This window comes from Pinus tabuliformis, chromosome X (assembly GCF_031772625.1).
Source record: "Pinus tabuliformis cultivar Carrire ecotype Pingquan chromosome X, CPIR1, whole genome shotgun sequence".
Lineage (NCBI taxonomy): Eukaryota > Viridiplantae > Streptophyta > Pinopsida > Pinales > Pinaceae > Pinus > Pinus tabuliformis.
In genome coordinates this window covers 765,849,655-765,872,228 of record NC_142308.1, presented here as the reverse complement: position 1 = coordinate 765,872,228, position 22,574 = coordinate 765,849,655, and the positions used below count along the sequence as shown (strand labels likewise).

The 22,574-nt window shown below is 38.2% G+C and overlaps 1 pseudogene; it reads left to right on the top strand.

Moving 5' to 3' along the window:
* Positions 1-415: 415 nt before the first annotated feature.
* Positions 416-22,574, top strand: part of LOC149142101 (uncharacterized) — a 40,441-nt pseudogene continuing 18,282 nt past the window's right edge.

Sequence of the window (22,574 nt, the reverse complement as noted above, 5' to 3'; positions counted from 1 at the left end):
TTTTTAAATCGATATTGGAAACAGTTCCTGTTTACCAGTATTCATTAGCTTACATTCATGTGGAGATGTTGGGAAAGATTAGAATGACCTGCTTCCATTTCTCATGGAGAGCTAAAAAGGAAAGAGATAGCATTGCTTTAGTATAGTGGAAAAGAACAGGTAAACCCAAGGGTGCTGGTGGGTGGGGTTTGTAAGATAACAAGCAATTGGCATGGCACTAGCAGTGAAAACTTAGCAGAGGCTTATTTCTGAGGGGTGGATGTGGTAGGCTGTTATACAACATAAATATCTGGATCTGGAATGAACGAGATTACCAGTAAGGTATATTTCTAATGTTTCTCCGGTTTTGAAAGCACTTGTTTTAACTTTTATCATTTCCCTTGGTGGGTAAATTAGCTGGACTAGAGAAGAGGGGATGGCAAAAGAGTTAGATTGTGAACAGACCCTTGGGTGGGATGTGGAAAACATCAAACTCGACAACAGATGGTTCAAAATATACTTCAAGAGCAAACCTTTACTCTTCACTACTGATAATGCAGAGCTATTAACCACTAATATTTTGGAGAAAGGCTGGAAGAAAACTGAGCATGTAAATTTGGTGGGACCAGATGCAGTTTCATGGAAGCTATACACTCACCAACTGATTTTATCCTTTGTTAGACTGGGGGATAGACATGATTCCTTTAAATGGTCTAAAAATATTGCTACAAATTATTTCACTGCCAGACCAGGTTATAGAGAAACGTTTGGTGATGAAATTGGTGAAAAATGTTTAGTGGTGAAAGCCCATTTGGAAGGTCAGATGAAAACACATGTTTACATGTGGCTTGCTTTAGCCAACAAAGTGTTTCTGGGAGGTACTTCAGAAATGAGCATGGCAAGGTCCTAGCCTCTTTTCACTTTGCAAGTGTAATAGAGAAACTATTTATCTCCTACTCATACACTGTGCATATATAAGGAGGTGTGGAGATACTGTGGCGGGAAAATATTTTAATCAACTGTATGAACTGGTTCACTAACAAAGCTTTGAAGAAGTTTAAAATGGTTCCCCTGTTTGTCTCCTGGGCCATTTCAATTGCCAGGAACATTTTCTATTTCAAGGTCAGGAAGCTCCCCCTTCTTAGGTAAATCACCAAATCATGTATGTTTATGATGGCATCAAGCGTACTCCTTTGGTTAAAGTTCCTAGGAAGCTTGGTACTGGAAGTGGACAAAGCTTATCCATGGGTTGTTTTCAAAGGACATACCAGGGTAATCATGCATCTAGTGGAGCTGGAGGTGTAATTTGCTTTAGTGATTCTTGGAAAGAAATATTATTAGTTTGCAGGGTCTAATTCAAAACTGGTTACAAATGGCATTTCTAGGCATTTTGGTAATATGCGATCTAGTTCTTAGACCCCACTGTCAGCAGGCTAAACTTCTGGTCAGCACTTTCATGGTCTGCATTGTTGCTCACATCTATAGGGAGTTGAAAACAGAAGCAGAAGACTTACCAAGGAAAGCTTTGGACCAGAATGATGGTGTTTGGGAAATGTCTGAATCAGAAGGAGAAGCTGCACAGCCTCCTTGCATTAAAGCCATATCTGACTAGTTTATCTTGCAGCGCTACGTGGACTATCCAGAATAGACTTTATGCATTTCTAGGAAGTTCTTCAGTTCTATTTTTGAACTTTTGAAGCTCAGTTTTAGCTCGCCTCTGAATTTGATTTGAGATTGTTATGTATACACCATGTTATCTCAAAATCAAACCCTGATAGGCTGCTGGTCAGGTTGACTCTAAGTAACTATTTCAAACCTACTTTAGGCTGAGGCCTAGCCTCCTCAACCTGAGAGGGCTCTCTCTTGATGGATTAATGATTTGATTAAAGATAAGATGGCTAACTCTTATAGAACAACTGTGAAAAATATGAATGCTGGAAACACATTAAACAACTATCCATTGGGCTTATGGAGTCAACAACACCTCAATATAACAGTGAACTTAACCTTACAAGGAAGTCAGGGCATTCAACATTTAGACATTCAGAACATCAAATCATATGGGACCACACAGTTTATAAATGTATACAGGAAATCATAGCACATTCAGTGAATTCTGAGTGATTATACATCTATACCACTGTAAGAATTAAGAAAAGGACAACATCACATATTCTGAACATAAGAAATCCTTCATGAATCCTGAGAAGTAAAGTCAAAATTATATTACTGAAAATGAGTCTTACATAAGCCAAATACAAGCTTTGTTATAAAGTTTTTCAACCCTGATTACATTTCTATTTCAGCTATATATAGAGCTCTTATTCTAACTGATCGAGATTCCTCCTCCAGCATGAGGGGAATTCGAAAACTACTTCTAATGACACCTATTAACCCTTTAACTAACTAATAAATACAACAAAGTGTTGACTGGAGTTTTTTTAGAGATCTAAATCAACTATGACTCTAACTCCATATTACATGCATGATGGCTTTAATTAAGACGATTCCTCGTTCTTTGACATCTGGTTCCCTTCTAGTTTAGTTGTGATGATCTTCAAGGCTCCATGGTTGTCTTCAATGACACATGTTTTCCAATGCCCTGAAAGATAGGAAACTACCCCTGTTTACTGGTCTTTAGCTTTCCCCAAAATATTTGAATGCAAATAAGCATGTCCTTTATCATTTAATTACCCAAAATGGAGCAGACTACCACGTCCTTGATGCGTTGTAAGCTTTTTCCCATGTACATGTGTGCAGGCAAAAGTTTCTTGTAAACTGTTTGATATATCCTGAACTGTGGTAAATGTGTTCACTTTACGACAAATTTTAAAGTTGGATTTGAACATATATTTTCTCCACCTGTCTTGACCTGGTTGACTGTTGATAGCTTCAGATGATGCCTTGTATGCCTTTTAGACGTTTCCCTTTCAAAATTCCCGCTTATAATTCAAAATTGCTTGATTTACGTTGAAATCATCACTTTCAGCAGTTTCGTAGCGCGCTACGAAACTGCTGAGTTATTTAAAACAGCTTGTTTTTAACCTGAGACCTTTATTAGCTGAGTGCTTGATTTCCAAAAACTTCTTTAGACTTTCCACAGGTCAAATAGGAATTTATATTTCTTCAGAAAGATAAGATCAAGCAAACTTGTCAAAATTTTGAAACAAAATCTTACTTGAAATGAAAACTCATTTAGCAGGTCTTTTAAGCTGGCTTAGTTGTGCCTTCAGATCTTCAATTTGTTTCTTCATAGCCTTATTCCCAGCTCTCAGTTGCATATTGATCCTTCTGATGTACTTGGCTTCTTTGATTGCTGGTACTGTCCAGGTGTGAAATTGTGAATGGCCATCAACCACTGAATTCAGCTGGGCTTCTACAGTTGCATTCCCTTCCCATAGAGTTTTATAATACTTTGCATGTATGACTGCATGTCTTCTAACGGCTTTCTTCAATTTGGCAATCTCATACTTAGCTGATTCTAATTGGCTCTTCAGGACTGCTATATTATTTTCTTTAGGTGTAATAACCGTTTTGCCTGCGTTTTTCTGTGTCTCTTCCCCTGTTTCCTCTGTTCTTGGCAGTACTTCCTGTACTTGCTGGAATCTCCTTGTCATAGGTCTTCTAGGTTTAAAAATGAACTCTTCAGCTGGCTCATCAAATTTAAGCCTTTTTGAGGCCTTGGATTTCTTGGTGCTTTCTTGTTCTGACTGTATTAACTCGATTTGAACTGGTAGAGACTGCTCAAATTCAATAGCCTGTAATAAGTCATTTAAACTTGCCTTGGACACTGGACTTTCTTCGACTGCTATAGCTTTACCTTTTTCCTTATTCATCTGGCTTCTTGTTCTTATCCTTGAGACTACTTCAGATGTGCTTGTTTCAGGTACAGTCTTTTTACCATGAGCTTTTTCCTTAGTTGATTGCTGAGGTTGATCTTGGATGACGAGTGGCTTCACTTGTTTTCTTACCTGTGACTTTGGAGCTCTTTTAGCTATTGCTTCTGTTTGGAGCTCAGCTATTGTAAAATCTCTAGCAGGTGGAGGAGTGAGGCCAGTCTGGCTTTTGAAGCCAGCCATAAAAATGAATGAATTCCAATCTCTGTCTATCTTTTGGAGTCCATCTAAAACCAGTAGTTTGATCAAACCATGATTAAACAAAGAGGTTTCACAATCCTCTTTCCTCAGTTGTACCTTATCACACATCTTACTCAAACTATGGAACAGATAAAAAGGTAAGTCTATGAAGACCTTCCCGGTGAAATGCAAAAGGAGTTTAAAATGGTAAGAGTAAACCTTGTTATACCTTCCTTCACAAGTCAGATATTTCTATATGCAGGTGAGTAAGTGAGCATAATATTCTTTGACATAATTCCTGGGCACTGCCTTACTTAAATCTTCATTTACAAATTCATCCTTCAAAAACTCCTTACAAGGATTCATGTCAAATTTGAAGTTTTTAAACCATTCCTCTTGTCCTCGTGGGATCTCTGTCACAGTAGATATCACTTCTGGCGAAACCTGCAATTCTAACATGGCTACTTTTGAATTCAAGCCTGTGAAGTTAAGTGCAAATTCTTTAGTTACCTGTGCGTGTCCTCCTTGTAACTTTTTGCAAAACTTCCAGCACCCGGCCTTTTTAAATGCTTTCTTCACCTCTTCATTTCTCAGCGTTATATCCAGGCCTTCAGGCTCAGTCCTTAGACATTTTCCGGATCTGTGCTCCTTTTTCTCCATTGATTCTTCCAAATCTTCGCAAACAATAACTACTAGCTCCGGTTGGAATTGTGTTTTAGCTTCTATTTGAATTCAGCCTCGCTTGATTATCAGCCTCGCTTGAGTTTTAAATTTTTCCGTTTAAAATATTTCAAGATGTAATCTTGCAGATTTTTCATTCTTGCAAGACTTACGGCCATCATTAAGATTTATGCACGGTTGTCTTTCTTGGGAATGATAATTCGTGCGTATCAACAGATCTAGTGGTGGTGATAGTGGCAATGAGTGGTAAAATGTGATAAGAGAGGTACATGAGCTGACATGAGAAGACATGGCCTATGACTCACCTAACGGACTTGATATTTCGGGAAAGACTCGCTGCGAAATGTACGAATCCATGATTTCGCAGCGCTGTTAGTTTTAAATTTTAATGATGCGCTGCGAAACTGCCTAATCATGATGCGCTGCGAAATTGCAAAAAGGCACGGTGACTGACATAAGATAACAGGTGGCTATAGAACAATGGTAGATGGAGGGGAACCAATGGGAGCTGAGAATAACTTGACTCAAAAACTCTTCAAAACTCCAGATTCTAAGGGAAAAAATTAAAACAAAATTAAACTAGCACTGACCTTTGTCATCGGGCTAGGATAAAAAGTTACATGTATCAATTTTAGTTCTAAGTGATAACACACCATATGGACAGATCTGTGGATACTTGGGGCTTAGTTTCTGAATATATTTTGTGGTCTTTTCAAGCATCTAAACCATTTTAATGGTTTCCCTTTGTAGCTGCTAATAGAGAGTGGGTTATACTGAGGGATGTACCCAAGTCAGAATGTAAACTTTTTTCCTCCTGAATATAAATTACAATTTTTTTCTTTAGATTAATAATAAAAAAAAGATAAGTACACACACATAAAAGAGAGAGTATATTAATTAGGGTAAAGGATATTGAAAAATTATCCAACGGCTTCGTCACCAATATAGATCATACTAAACCATAAACTACATATACTCAACTATACATATTACAGACCATAGTCAATTATAAAATCAAGCATTTAGAAAACAATATAACACATCATAAGTTGAGAAGATCATCATCCATATGACCACAACAAACCATAAAAATGATAGAGTAAACAATAGAGATCATATAATGATCGACTGGTCTAGTTCTTCGTGTACCAGGGTTGGGTAGGAATTTGTTTTCCATAGAACAAATTGCAATTGCAAATCACCATGTTATACAATTCAAAGATGGCAAATGTCTTGTGAAAAATAAGAATAATGATATCCTTTCAATAAAAGATCTATAAAAAAACCCATGGAAAGTTTGTGTAAAACTCTGATTCTGCAAATGAATCTCAGATATCTCGTAAACTAAAGATATGTCATTAATGTATTGGAAATTTGGGTTATGACTTATGAGGTCTCAAAAGTTGAGTGGATTCTATTGGTTTACTTGTTTTTACTTCAAACAACTTCTTCTGTGAAGCATGTGTCTATGGTAAAAAAACATAAACAGAGACTTGACAAAGTTCTAGCACATAGAACTAATATGAGTCTGGTTTATTCAGCATTTTTATAGAAGAAGCATAGATCCATCTTAAATACGGATCTAACATGAGCCCAGAGGAATCCAATTTCTTCACATTAAATTTTTTTTATAAGTCGACATACAACGTTACACATCATACTGGGCTATAGAATGAACCTCTCCTCAATAAAAAACCAGCATATATCCATCTCTGCTCAATAAAAAGAACCAACATAAATCCATCTCAGCTCAATAAAAAGAATCAGCATAGATCCATCCTAAATAAGGATCTAACATGAGCTGAGAGGATCCATGTTAAATCAGGATCTAACATAAGCCAAGAGGAATCTAATTTCTTCACGTGCATTCTAGGGTTGTAGAATAAACTTTTCACATCGAGCTGTAGAATGAACTTTTCGGCTAAAAAAATTAAAACATTTTTATAGAATAAAAAAAATTAAAAAGATGGTTAATTTCTTACTTGTTTGGTTTGAATTGATTTGATTTTCGCATCATAATTTGTAACTTTTGTTGTTATGTAAAGATTAAAAAGATGGCTAGTTTCTTACATGTTTGGTTTGAATTGATTTGATTTTCGCATCATAATTTGTAACTTTTGTTGTTATGTTTAAGTAGGATTTAGTAAGAATATGACATAGAACATACATATTTAAAATCAATTACCAGTTGATTGAACATTCTATGATAACAAAGACTCTCATACTATTGAAATGTAGCATTACTGTATGATTCACAAAATTCAACACAGTGGATTGAGAATTCTATTGATAAAACATATTCTTCAGGTTGAAATTCAACATAACTGTATCGCATACATAAATCAACACAAAGTTGATTGAGATTTCTAAGATAAAACATATTTTTCCAGTTGAAATGTAGCCTAACTGTATCACATTCCCACCTAAATAGTGAGAGGATACTACCCTTAATGCGAGCCCTTGTGATAGCTGACATTTAGTAAGGCCCATGTGTGCTGCTTTTGAATTGAAGAAAATGCAAGGACCTAATAATTTACAATTTGCAGCTTATCATCAGTCACAAACAAGCAAAAGCTGACCTTCACCTTCAGGGCCTTAGGAGTACAAAACCAAAAATGAAGCTCACTAGTGATCAGAAAAAGTTGCTTTCAACGACATGGAGATGTCTGACGAAGGCATATTGGTGACAAAAAGGATCCAGATATATACAATATTAACCAATTTTGGACATAAAGCATCACAAATTTGGTTTTCTTTGAAGATCGATTAAAGCGCTTTGCGAGATCTGTGGCAACACTTTTGTAGTGAGTTAATGATGAGCTTCCAGCGATAACCTTGCTATCATCTTCCATCAGATCCTTCGTAAGATTCGACCGAACATCCAGAATTCGAACAGGTAACGGTATCTGCAATCAGAGGCATTGAGAAGCTTTTAGTCCAGAGATAATGGAGTATAATTTAGGGATTTCAGTGTCAGACATAAATTGTAGTTAGTTAACTGTATCTGCAATTAGAGACAGTGAGAAGCTTTTAGCCCAGAGATAATGGTGTGGAATTTAGGGATTTTTCAATAGCAGACAGAAATAATAGCAGTACTTAAGAACAATCATGATCTCTGGTTTAAAGCAGACATTTTGAATTTTAGAAAAGGCCTAGTTTGTATCAGATAACGCAATGCAGATTAATGCAACAAGAATTAATAAAAAAGCCTATTCCTAATCTATACATTTTCATGAAGCTCTTGCTGGGTTTTTAAGATTTTATTTATTTATTTTGAATTAGAAAAGGTTAGGACTTGGCAGCACATTGTTTATTGTTATGGAGTCCCACACAGGACCGCTTATTACTATGAATAATGAGAAACAATGTCTTTGCACAAAGTATCATCAAATCACACAGCTCCTGGGCACCCCTAACCACCTGACTAACTGTTATCTACTCAAGTGGTAGAACACCATAAATAATTACATGACTAAAAAAAATGCTTACAAGGTCTAAGATGAATGCTCATCAGTATCAGCAGTTATAACTGCAAAAACAGAAAGAGGAAGGCTGATAAAAGAATAATGCCTATGGTGATGAGGAATTGCAGTGAGAATTTGGGTGGTTAATAAGTTTGAAGCTATGTTTGAGCCCTGAGACTGAGCCAGGACAAAATAATAATCAATTAGGTAAACAAAAAGAAGAAATCTTACAAGGATTTGCAGGGACTTCTGGAAAAACAATAGAAGTATGCCTATCAAGATCTATAGGAACCCTTGTTAATGCTGAAAACATAAGAGGAATGCCCATCGGGATCAGCAGACTAGCCTGAGCAAGCACTATTGCGAAACAAAAGAGGAATGAGTATATGAATAGAGCAGGGCTGCTACCACACTCCTTACCACACTACAAGAAAAAAAGACATTGGTGAGGGGCAAAAAATGTCACCATAAGCTCATTGGTGATGGTCAAAAGAGTGTTCGTCACCAAAAACTGAACATCACCAAAAGTGGTGTCGCCAAAAATATAGGTGTTTTGGTGACATTCAAAATCCGTCACCAATAATGATTTATAATGACAGATAGCGACCATCATCGTTTCATATGAGAAATGGTGACAGACCATAGCCTCAGTCACCAAAAACGGAACGTCACCAAAGGTGGCGTCGCCAAAAGTATAGGTGTTTTGGTGACATTCAAAGTTCATCACCACTAATGATTTATAATGACGGATAGTGACCGTCACCGTTTCATATGAGCAATGGTGACGGACCATAGCCTCAGTCACCAAAGGTGGCGTCGCCTAAAGTATAGGTGTTATGGTGACATTCAAGGTCCGTCACGAATATTGATTATAATGACGGATAATGACCGTCACCATTTTATATGAACTACAACGATTTATTGTGATGGATATTCATGACCATCACTATTGGTGCATATATATGGTGATGTTCATTAACCGTCACCAAACGTTGCATTGTCAAAAGTATAGGTGTTGTGGTGACATTCAAGGTCCATCATGAATAATGACTATAATGACGGACAATGACCGTCACCATTTCATATCAACAACAACGATTTATGGTTATGGACCTTTCATGGTCATCACTATTGATACATATATATGGTGCCGTTCATTGACTGTCACCATTTCATATTTTGGTGAGGGTCGAAAAATGTCACCATAAGCTCATTGGTGATGGGAAAAAGAGCCATCGTCACCAAAAACTAATTGTCATCATTCCATATGGATATCAGGGCACGGTGGAATCGAACCACCAACCAACTGCTTGTAAAGCAGATTCTCTTCCATTGAGCTAGCACCCTTTAAATAATTAGACCTTGAAACTTCATAAATTGTAAATTCAACAACTTTCAATAAATTAAAGTCTTGAAAATATTTTACTAAACAAGCAAAGCAACATCGAAGCTGCAAGTCCCTACTTAATGGTTATGGAACTTATGAAATGTGGGTGGAGGAAAAAATAATTACATATAAGAAAATCAATATGTTAAGTTGAATACTCAATTAGAAGTGAAACTTTGAAGACATTTATAACCTATAAGTGACCTACAACTAGCAAATGCACCAAATATTGCAAAAGAAATGTCATAAGTGGATAGCATATGGAAGAAGAGCATTGATGAAGACAGATGCAATATGTTATAGGTTGAGTGAAATAAAAATTTCAATGTTGTTGTTGTTGGGTGTTTAGATATTTGAATGATATCTAAACTTCTGTGCAAATGTAACATGGATCTCCAGAAACCATGAACGGCATAGGATATATATATATATATATATATATATATATATATATATATATATATATCCCCCTTCACATAAACTAACATGCAATTTAAAATTTCACAAGTCCGCACTCAAAACACAACAACAACCAACAAATAAAAAAATTTGATGTGGACAAAAAGCAATAGCTTCACCATCATTCTTAAGCTACTGTTGTTTATTTGAATTTGACTTGTGACATTCTTTATCTAACAAGGAATCAAAATCATTACTAGTATTAATTCATCCAACACGGACTTTGGAGATCCCACTTACATCTGCATTTTTGTCGCCATGTCTAAAAACCATGGAGATCCATGTCAATAGTAGATTAAGATGTGTGCCTGTTGCTCAAGAACACATTCCTTATTAACCATTGTTACCTGACAGAAACCAAAGAGAACACAATATTAATGTACACAAAATCCCCTACAGAAATATAATCATAACTTAGCTAAGATGTCTAAAAGATGTTTTTAATTAATAAACTTTGTTTAGATTTAAAAAAGACTACGTTGTAGAACACTTCTCTCTATTTATCTAGGCAATTATATAGTAGCATATGTCACACAGTAGCAATCTACAGCACCTAAAGTAAAAAGACATTTTCTCAAGAAAATTGATTTAGAAAAGAGCGTTGAAAACTATATGTTTGTCATCAAAACTTTAATTAGTTTAACAACAAACTAGTTGGAGTTTGAAAATCAAAAATATTTCATAGGAAACGAACAGGACAATGGCCAAAGTCGTTATTCATACAAATAAATCTAGAGTCACTATTTCCATTGCAGATAACTGAAATTTGGGCAGTGGTCTAACAATTAGAGCTTATTTGCAGGGAAGACTCGTCAATACCATCATTTTTTTCCAGTGTTTGTTGTGACTCTAGATCCATATCACATAGCTTTCTATTCTCAAGTTCTACCTTTCAAGTACATATTTTTGGCTCACCCTTTAAAACACAATTCTACCACTCCATTTGATTTTGTTTTGTCAAGAGAATTGGCAGGAACCTTCCCATCCTCTATTTTACATCAATCAATAACCATCCATCAGTGATATAAAGAATAACAAGTACACAACAAAGGCCAAAGATGCACTAGTTGTATACCTATGTTCTATGACTCATCTGACCTTACTGGTGCAAAGAGCTCACCCTAAAAAATAACGTCCTCGTGGAATTTACAAAACTTTTTTAAATCAATTAAAATACGAACATCATTTTAATCAATAAAATCTCCGACTTAAAATAAAAGTGGCCTAGAATTGAATGTTATATCAACCATGTCAAGTAACTAACATTGGGTGAGAAATACAAGCCATGCATATTGGATTAGTGAAATAATTGATCTGATGAAGCTCAAAATCAAACAGATGACTTACAACTAAGAAACGCAAATAAATGACTTACAATTAAGACATGAGGTTGCCCTTTCAACCATGTCGTTAAATGACTCTTATTTATGTCACAGAACATTAAACTGTTTCTGATACCAGGTGGAAGTGGTATTGTAACATTAACCACTGATAGAGTCTGTGTCCATGACTACTTCTCGAGATCCACTTCATTACCATCATTTGGGGCTAGATAAGATTCGTGCAAAAACCATCAACATGAAATGAAATCTACATCCTTGTAAAAAAATGGGAGGAAAAAAAATCAACAAATTGAAACAGATTGTAGGATAACTCATTCCTGCAACATGATTATCTTGTCATGAACAATAAAAAAAGAAATCAGGAGAAATGTAATTTTTGCCACATTTTGACAATCATTTCCTTTTGCATATTCTATGAGCAATTGATGAAAAGAGTCAATTAAAACTTGTCAACATCAGGATTATAGTAAAACATAAAAGAACTGCTCCAATACATATATAATCCTAAACATAAGTATCTATACATATAAGTATTTATTGAGATCATTGTATTTTGTGAAAATATGGAAGTCAAATCTTTGAATTAACACAGTTTATGGTACCACTGCCTTACGAAGTCCATTCATTCGAGTATTTACGAAGTCCATTCAAAAATTTCTTCAAGGTTTAAAGTTCAAACAATTAACATATAGCCTAAAAAAGCTCAGATTTGAAAAAGAGATAACCCAAAAATGTAGAGTGTATATCTCACATTAATATATCCTAATTTCTAGACATTGAAATGACACTTTTTAGCATACTATTGTGAATTCAGCCTAAAATGCTATAAAAAAGTATTGATGGTTATTTTTGTTAAAAATGGAAACTAGGGCCAAATTCCACTTTGAACAGCGCCTTTGGGGCTAGATAATTGTGGCATTGAATTCCTCTTTTTGAGAGGACCAAAATCGATCTAAATATCATCAAATTTGGATAAGTAGAAGTGGAATTTCGAATTTATGTTTCTCTCATGTAAATTATTTAGGTCGGCCTCAACTATATGTCGGCTTAAGAAGATCAAAAGTCACATCCCCTCAACTCCACTAAATTGTATATATAGAGGAGCATTCCCTCTCATTTGGGACACATCAATCAAAAGAAAAAGATATCTTTGTGGCAGCGAAGATTAAGGAGGATAAATTCAACTACAGGTCAAGGGGACCCATCAAAAAACCACATAAGAAGGTACACTTATACGTAACATAAGTTTCATTTAGATTAAGGTGCATGAAACACTTTCAAGCTAAACAAACTTCAACGGGAAATCTCACAGGTGACATACTACAATTTGACAATTAGCAGTCGGCATTGTTTCTCCAAGTCCATAACTGAATGATTAATCATTCAGAATTGGTTAAGGTGCAAAACTTATAAATTCACTTTAAGGACACATGTTCCATTTAAAGAGTCATACAAGCTAAATTTGAATTTAAGATGTCACCAGCCAGAAAAAGTATTAAGCGCTCAATAATCCAACAATTGTAACGCTTTCAAGACCTTTTAAATATCCATAACAATGACAATCGTGAATCATTGGGATAATGCATTCCATTAAATTATAATCTGAGTTGTGCACATTATCTTTTGGATGTATATAGAGCTTTACAAGCTGAGTCAGTTTATTAGCAACAAACCAGTTTCATCAACATTCAGAAAATGAAAATGAAGATAGAAATGAATGAAAGGAGATATCTACCTTGCAGGATAGTTTAGAAACCAAAGAACAAAATTATAGAATTTGGACATAGCGTTAACCACACTTTTGGAACTTTAGCTTCCCAAATAATTCACTTTCTTGACATCGACACCCTCTATAATGAGGGAAACTTTAATAACTATCAAGGTTTAGAGTTAGAAAGATTATGTGAAAGTTCCTGTAGATGGAGATCTTGCTCCCTTATTTCAATCACTGGGTAAAACTGCAAGTCACACATCAAAAAAGATCGATGTTACCAATGTGAGTATTTATTCCTTTAGGTATCATGAAGTCTGTGGGTGCTACACACATGCATATGTGAGTGTGTATGTGTGTAATTAAGCCTATAGGTTGCATGTAAGCCTTTCAATGCTCTTCACGTCAGAAGTATTCTTACAATGATCAATGGCTCGTAGGTAAAAGCATTGGATAACAAAAATCAATGTTGGATCAAGCGAATAAAAATACCAACTGCAAAACAGAAGATGACAGCCCCCAAAAGTTTGCTACCAAATCTGCATTTTCTAGTAGACCTCAAGATATACAGTAGTTGCAACTATTTGCATGTCATAGTTAGGATAGAAAGAAACAAGGATAAATTACAAGTTTCCATCACTGATTGCATCAAAATGTTGATATGATTATCAACGCATAGTAATGGTTGTAAGGTGACAAGAAACAATGCATATCTAATTCACAAGTTGTACTTATGTATGCTTCAATACTGAACTCATAGGCTTGTAATTGAACTCTTACAACCTGTTGTGGGGAAAAATGCCTATGCAGGACGATCCTATCCACCTAAGGTGTGACAGCGCCTTAGCAACAAACGAATACAGCTATTATGATTTCTTCCTTTATGAAATGTGAAAGAGGGGAGATCGGCAGACTTACCGTTGTCTTCCGGCTATCCCTCGAACTAGATCATCTTCTCTTTGCGTGTCCACAGCTACTTGTGTCCTCACTTGCTCAAGAGAACAACTACTTGAATCCCACGAGATCACAAGAGAACAACTACCTGTGACAAGAGAGCAGCTACTTGCGACAAGAGAAGAACACAATGCAAAGGCAAATATACATATTCATAAATGATTCAGGATTAGAAGTAAATCAAATATACTAATGCAATCATATAAAATACACCAGCATATAGGAAAGGATCAAGATAACTTTATTGATAAGTAACATGGTTCAGGAAGAGATACAACCCATAGGGCTCCAATCCAGCATCTCCTTCCCAGCAGAATGGAATTCCTTCTTCAGCTCCCTTCAAAGCATTAAGCACCCAATGTTTCCAGCCACAAACCAACAACAATTCTTTGCAATCACAAAATTCCAGCCTTTAGATCCCATGGAGGTGAGATCCATATATAGATATTTGGAGAGAGGATGAGTCAGCTTGAGATCTGACTAGTGTCCTCTCCCTCTTTCAGTTCTTGAGTCCACTTGGAGGTTCTTGCTTCCACTTGGAGATTTGGAACCTCTTACTCATCACCAGTCGAATTCCTTGATGCAAGTGTCATTTTGGAAGCTTCCTGGGCATTGACACCTTGACGAATGACTTTGCCACATGTCCAAACTCGCTCAGCGCAGGTAGCTAGTGTTGGAGTTGACATTCAACACAGGTAGCCAGTGTAGTAGTTGGCATTCAGCGCAGATGCTCAGTGGAGCAGTTGACATGATCCAGAATTGGCTTGTTTTTGCAGGTGGAGAACTTCTGTGAATTGCTATGGTTACTTGGCCTTGTTCCTTTAGGGGTAGGAACAACATGTTTGGGGACTTTGGATCCCTTAGATTATGGACGTTTCATGCTCGAGGCTGCAAGGCACAAAAATGTCTATAACAGTTGCCCCCTAAAGTATGAGGCCGTTTGTCGGGTGAAATGCTTTATCCAGGAGGGTCCGAAGTTCATCCATCTGTTGGGGGGAGACCTGTAATAAAATACAATACAATACATTATGATTCATTATGCTTTCATGATCTAGCTGAGGCGGGCATTCCCATGCTCAGCTTTATAAATTCATTTTTGTACATAGAACAGACAATCGTCTGATGGTAGACTAATAATTTTGGCGAAATTATCATCCTTTGAGTAGGATGATCATCTGCTGCAATGATGTACATGTCAAATGTCTTTATTTTTCCTGAATATATATCACAGCCCGGATGGATGAAACTAGATCCGGGGTCTTCAAACTCGTTCGATCTTCACTCTAAGTACAAGTCGATCCATGTGAGAATTGCGCTGAAGTCGAACATGGAAAGACATCGCTTGATTACCGGTCAATGATGTAAACCGTTAACAAGCGCGAGAGGAATCACTGATAATGATAATGACCCTCAAGGTACTGCAGTACAATTCACGTGGTGTGAATACAGGACTTGGCGTCGAACACCACGCAAAATCTTCTGGTCGAAGGTCATTGATGTATACCTGTCGCCGGAAGTGAGAAACTTGCCATTGAGGCATGCAAGCTTCAAAGTACTGAAGGGGTTGTTCCTAGATCAACTTCTTGGATAATGAGCTGATGTCGACAAGAAGTGATCCATCACAGGAGGGCCTTAATGAATCCCACATCAGTGACACGGAACGGAGCTAATGATTTTAATGGAGGTGAAAACGATCTGTGACATATGATTCAGGGTGGCGGTCATGAATGGATGAAGGATAATGTATGGCAGTGGATGGGACCCAGTTGACTCTTTCTGAATGACTTCTCTTGAACATATGGCGACACTGATGCGATGGATTGGTAGCATTACCCCAAATATGGATGGTATGGCGAGACCATGGTGATGTGACCGGTGAATGAAACAACCCAACCCGAATGTGGTACGGAGGAAAAGTGTCATGTTCAAGAGCGACCTGCTACCATCAAAGTTTTCTTGATTTTTCCCAATTTTTCCCCAGTCATTGCTGACCAGTACCTCTTTATTTTTTTCAAGCTTGAGGAGGATAACATATGCTTGTTCTATAACCTGCCCTTCGGGCAAGCCCATCGCTATGTTTTAACGAGCCTAGCGATAATGAAACTCGTTCTCGTCTAAAGACAAGTTTGTCACTATTTAATAATTTTAACGAGTCTAACGACAAGGATAACTCGGTCCTTTTCATTTTTAGAGAGTCTGAAAAGGTACATAAAGTTAACTCCAGAATTCCTTTTTCATCATCTAATCCCTTAAGTCCGAAAAAGTATAAAACACTACAGAAGGGATGAGTTTTCGATAATTTTAACGAGCCAAATAAAACAAGCGCTCGACCTTTTTGTGCAATAATCCCTCAGGTCCAAAAAGATTAAAATCTAGAGGAGGGATAGCTCTTCCTGTCCTTTAACGAGCTGGAAGGCCAAAACTCGGCAATCTTTTCATATTTTACGAGTCAATTAAAAAGAGCTTAAAGAAGACTCGTCTTTTGAGGAACGAGTGATAAACAGGGATAGCAACTGATTCCAGGTACAGGTTGGAATTTTCCAATCACGGCAGTGTCACAAGGATGGCTAGGTGAAATCACTCTTCGCAGCTGTTCCTCAAAATGGGTAAACAATCATATGGAGGTGAACGATCGGCCAAATGAAAAGTGGAGGTGGCAGGTGCAAACACGACCAAGGCTTTAATGGCTGATAAATTACATTCACAATGGTTATTTTACCGGTACTGGGTTCATTTTTTAAAGAGCTTGAATGTGCCAAAACACTGCTCAATCTTATGTTTATTTTTTAACGAGCATGAACTATGTGCTAAAACTGCTCGGATCTTGCGTTTATTTTTTAACGAGCATGAACTTTATGCTAAAACTGCTCGATTACCCAGTCATATGATAAGAGTGTCTCATGAAAGATCCCATTTTTTATAGAGCTTGCGCCTTACCAAAGCTATGCTCCCTCTCCTTTCTTTATGCAAGTTCGGAAACGACTAATCCTACGAGTTTAAAGGGTTAGAGGTCCTAAAAATTTAAAAAATAAATAGTTGCCCCTTGCTTGCACTCCGAAAGGTTTGCATGCCCCCAGGTATAAAGTATGATTTCAAGGTTACCCCTCAATTTGCAGATAAAACATTTGTTTTACCAGGAGAGGCCTACCTCTTTCAGGCTACCCAAAGATTGTTCTGTTATTCTTTCAACAGAACACTTCCTCGACAATGTCTACCGAAATAAACAAGGGTGAATGACTCTGGCGCCAAACACGTAACTTTGACAAAAGAATCCTATTCTAGAACAACCCCTCTTCCAATCACGGACGGGGTATGGACTAGTCATATCCTCCCGCGGAAACCTACCCTATACCCAACGTTTCCCTGCCGAAGCAGGCCAGGATGCATGCCCCCTGGGTTCCGGTCATATCCTCCCGGATTACTCGCGCTCATCAGGAGGACGGACCATGGGTTGAGACACTTCTTGCATGAATAGACCATTTAGGGATGGTACATGGCTATTTGCGATGCGTGATCCGGGAAACGAAAGTTGGTCTACGAGCTTGACCATTCTTCCTTCATGCGGAAAACACATTACTCTAAAGAGTGAGGAGACTACAGCTCCCATGCAATATATATAGTCTCGTCCAAGGAGTAGGTTATAATCCAAGGGTCCTTGAACGACCATCACGTTCATTTGAATGGTCTTCCCTTTCAATGTTATAGGCACATTGGGGAGGATCCCTAAAGGTCGACTGGTTCCTTTATCAAAACCTGATAGATTTCTCATCTCAGGTAAAAGTGCTGGCGAACCAAGTGCTTTCCAAGTAATAGAGGAAAGGATACTCACACATGCCCCCTCATCAATGATAGTGCCAGCCATTACCATTCTGTATATTTGACAAATAATTCTGAATGGTATATTGGCTGGCAACCGGGGTCTGCCTAGTTGGTTCCAATCAAAGGACACAACCAGGTTGCTTGGTGGTGGGACCGAATATACGGCTGGATAGCGCTCTGATGAACTTCCTTCCTGCAATAAAGGAATGGTGGCATTTCCCCCTTGATCATCAGAGTCAGTGCTGATGAAGAGAATCTGGACGGTGTCGTCTTGATTCTCCTCTGTGATGGTGTCATTCGAAGATGGAGCCTCTGAAGGTAAAATCGGGTCAACTGCTGTATCAACCTTTTTACTTTCGTCAGGCATGGATCTAGACGGTTCATCTTCAATGACAGGTGCTTCGGCTGACCATCTAAGTGGCTCAGCCAGATTCTCAACTAGTGAGGGACTTGGCAGGAGTCTTTGATATCCAGGAGGGAGATTCGCTCGTAAAATCGGGCGATCTTCCAGAACTCTTTTTGCCTCGTCTAAGAAGGGACAACGGTGGATGGCGTGATCGCCTTCACACAGTCTGCAGGGAAATTTAACTCTCCCGCTCTGTCCTGGAGCTTCACTCCCACTAGTTGACGGTGAGCAGTCGACATGGCTATCAGAGGTCGATGCTACCGAATTGTGCAAACGGGGGGACCAGTCTCTTAGTATCCGTGGGATACAGGGACAATCTCTATGGAAGTGGTCTCCCCTGCATATGACGCATGGCGATTTAGGCCTTACGAGTGCGGTGTGTGGATTTTTGTTAGATGACACTTGTTTGTCCCAAGTCGCCTTAGGCTCCTTCTTCTTCTTCTCTTTCTTCTTCTTCTCCTTCTTCTCCTTAGGAACCTGGTTTTTAATTCGACCAGTTCCGTCAAGCGAAGAGGAAGGAGGGGAGGAAGATGAAGTTGAAGGCTGGGAGGCAACTCTTGTCTGATCTAACTGTTGACTCAACTGTTCAGGAATGGTGGTATTCTGAACGACATTGGTTGAAAAGAGCCAAACTGGTAGGCCAATTGTCAGTCCTGGAAGCGACAATGTGGCCATGTGGGGCGCACCAACATCTCCCCAAGAGGAGAAGGGACTAGGATTTCCACCCAAGGGAACTCCTTGGTTGTGTGCTCCATCTTTTCAACCTAAAGATCAACGCAGGATTAAAGGGTGATTGTTCCGTTTAAAATAAATTGTTAACGACGCTTTAGACACAACTTGCTTTTTCACTTTTAAAGAGTCAAGAAAAAGCTAAAGATGACTCTAGTCTCCTTCGATGTTTTAATGAGCCCGAAGTGACAAATGCTCGGCTGGACTTTTTCTGTTATAGAGTCTGAAAAAGGCCAAAAGAAACTGCTCTGGAGATCTAGGCAGAGGGTGTGCCAAACTTTTCGCAAAACCACAGAATACTTTTTACGGTACGGGTGGTCGATCTTCGTGAATGTTGTGTTCACTGCATTGCGATCAGTAGGGCGGTCGACACGGCTTCCTAAGGATAAAGGATATATGCCTATAGGGGTCTCCCAATATATACGCGATGGTACGTGGGAGCACAAATCCGTACTAGCGCTACCGTCTCTCAGGAGGAATCACCCACCTTCTTCGAGATCGACAGTCACTAGGCTTAACGACGCCGGAACACGTCTCTAGCCTAGACCTCTATGTTGTGCGTTATGTTACAAAGCGTTGTTAGGTTCATTCAGTTTATTTTAGGTTGATCTTTTTAAAGTTTGCCTTTCAAGGTTCACCACGAGATGTATGATACAAATTCCTAAATGCAGTCTAAGATGATAAGCAAGCTTTATTATCTTTCAACTTTGAAAATCCTAACTACTAAGGGAAAAGAATAACACTATCTTTTCTTCAAAGAGCAATCAACACACTCTAATGCACTTTCCCTAAATCCAACATGCAAACTATCAAATGCAAAATGCACAATGCAGGTGTTTGTTTTCTACTTTCTTAGTATAAATGCCTACAAAGAAAGATTTTTGCACAACTTTGAATTTGCTTTTAAAATGATCAATACAAACAAGTTCACTTTCTTTGAAATCAACAAGGGTAGAAGAGATTACGATCACTTTGCTACTTTCGAAATAAAGACTTGTTTTGACACTTTGAAAGAGACAAATTCAAACCAATAAGCAAAAGTAAATCTATAATCAATCTGCAAACAGCCAATGAACTCTCTTCTAAGATTACAATCAAATCTGAATCAAAGGCTACAGGATGACTATTTTACTCATGCAGAGGAAGACTGTAAATGACGCCACAAACACATAAAAAACATTTACAATCTTTTTGTACAAAAATGAGGCGGAATCAAGCAAAGAAAAAGGTTTATCAGACTGGTACCTATGCTGGTTAAAGGCTGCAAAAAACAGAGATCAAAACAGGGCAACAAAGGACAAAGAACCCCAGCTGCACAAGGCCACACTGGTTCAGCGTAGGTAGCCCCTTCGGGACCTGCGTTGAAATGCAGACTGCCTTCACAGTGTCTGCGCTGAAAGAGAAAACTCTCGTTTCCCTTGGTTTCTGGGTCACAAAATTCTCAAAAATCAATTGTTTCAGGCCAAATCAGAAACACAAGCAAGGTATAAACAGAGGGATGCTTTGATAGGGTACTAAAGACTATCACAAGGATCATCAAATCATTTGTGGATCTAGTTTAGATCATAGACAAGTCCAACAACTGGATCAAAGCAGCAACTTTTTACTTTACATCCGGGAAAGATGCAGTTCAAAGTTGTTGTCAAGTCTATGAAGTAAACAAATGACGGAAACACAAATGAAATGAATAAACAAGTTCTCCCCAGTGGAGTCGCCAATTTGTTGTGGGGAAAAATGCCTATGCAGGACGATCCTATCCACCTAAGGTGTGACAGCGCCTTAGCAACAAACGAATACAGCTATTATGATTTCTTCCTTTATGAAATGTGAAAGAGGGGATATCGGCAGACTTACCGTTGTCTTTCGGTTGTCCCTCGAACTAGATCCTCTTCTCTTTGCGTGTCCACAACTACTTGTCTCCTCGCTTGCTCAAGAGAACAGCTACTTGAATCCCACGAGATCACAAGAGAACAGCTACCTGTGACAAGAGAGCAGCTACTTGCGACAAGAGAAGAACACAATGCAAAGGCAAATATACATATTCATAAATGATTCAGGATTAGAAGTAAATCAAATATACTAATGCAATCATATAAAATACACCAACATATAGGAAATGATCAAGATAGCTTTATTGATAAGTAACAGGGTTCAGGAAGAGATACAACCCATAGGGCTCCAATCCAGCATCTCCTTCCCAGCAAAATGGAATTCCTTCTTCAGCTCCCTTCAAAGCATTAAGCACCCAATGTTTCCAGCCACAAACCAACATCATTTCTTTGCAATCACAAAATTCCAGCCTTTAGATCCCATGGAGGTGAGATCCATATATAGATATTTGGAGAGAGGATGAGTCAGCTTGAGATCTAACTAGTGTCCTCTCCCTCTTTCAGTTCTTGAGTCCACTTGGAGGTTCTTGCTTCCACTTGGAGATTTGGAACCTCTTACTCATCACCAGTCGAATTCCTTGATGCAAGTGTCATTTTGGAAGCTTCCTGGGCATTGACACCTTGAGGAATGACTCTGCCACATGTCCAAACTCGCTCAGCGCAGGTAGCTAGTGTTGGAGTTGACATTCAACGCAGGTATCCAGTGTAGCAGTTGACATTCAGCGCAGATGCTCAGTGGAGCAGTTGACATGATCCAAAATTGGCTTGTTTTTGAGTGTTTTCAGGTGGAGAACTTCTGTGAATTGCTGTGGTTACTTGGCCTTGTTCCTTTAGGGATAGGAACAACATGTTTGGGGACTTTGGATCCCTTAGATTATGGACATTTCATGCTCGAGGCTGCAAGGCACAAAAATGTCTATAACACAACCATCAAATTAATTCATGCACTATCAAGAAATATCATCAATGATATATTTCCTTATAAAAGATTATGCCTCATACCTTGAATTCGACCTAGAGTTTAATGCACATTCCAATCATAAGAAGTACTAATCCCAGATAAAATGGGCAACTGAGTTAGAGACTAAGCTTTTCCACCTAGCCATAGATTAGGCAGCACTATGGTCTTTCTTGCTGCCCAATCACCACCGAGCCAGATTCCAGGGCATAAGGAGGTTGCTCAAGAACAAAAACAATCAAGAATCCAGAAAAATATCTCCACCCCGAGCTATCAAGGGGAAATGTTGAAGATGCATTTGAACTCATCGACAAAATGCTTGATTGGGATTTTGTGTCTTGGATTGCAATCATTTCAGCGTTTTCCCAGCAAGGCCACAACAAGGAGACTCTGGAACTTTACTTTTAGATGAAGCTTGCAAGTTTAAGGCCAGACCAATTTACATTGACAAGTGGTCTAAATCCATGTGCCAACTTGATGTGTCCCCAGTATGGTGCGCAAGTTCAAGCTAAGGTAATCAAAGTGGGATTCGAATCAAATGCCTTTCCAGAGCTTGCTCTTATTGAAATATATGTTAAGTGTGATAGAAAGGAGGATGCAATCCAAGTGTTCGATCACATCTGCGTTCCTAATGTTTTCACATGGAATTCTTTGGTTGTCGGATATGCTCGATGCAGTAGGTTAGAGTGTGCAAGGTAATTGTTTGATATGATTCCTGA